This window comes from Gossypium hirsutum, chromosome A01 (genome assembly GCF_007990345.1).
Source record: "Gossypium hirsutum isolate 1008001.06 chromosome A01, Gossypium_hirsutum_v2.1, whole genome shotgun sequence".
NCBI classification, from domain to species: Eukaryota; Viridiplantae; Streptophyta; class Magnoliopsida; order Malvales; family Malvaceae; genus Gossypium; species Gossypium hirsutum.
Genome location: NC_053424.1, coordinates 27,136,686 through 27,137,104, shown reverse-complemented (window position 1 = coordinate 27,137,104; position 419 = coordinate 27,136,686).

The window sequence follows — 419 nt, the reverse complement described above, 5'->3', positions numbered from 1 at the left end:
ACATTCACACGTATGAAGGAACTCTCAAAGAAAAAGAAATGCAACTTGACTTCTTGATCAATGAAATTCGTAAAGCGGCTATACAAGTTGTTCAATTATCAGATGAAGCCGAAGTTTTCAGTTGCCAATTCCCTCCGAGCCAAAGATCGAGCATATCAGAGTTTTTAGAGCAAGTGAAGAAACAAGGCAATGTGGCTAGAAAATTTGTGTAACTGTTGGAAAAATGAGAACTTTGTGTAATAGACTATGTTGATAAATGAAATGCCTAAATATGGGGCTATCTTGAAATCAACACCAATTTCTTGCATATTCATTCATGACTGACATTCATTTGACATTCATGCATCAATTCATTCATTGCATATCCCATACTCGTTCGCTGAGGTTAAAACGTACAATTCGCAGTTGCAAGACTTCAA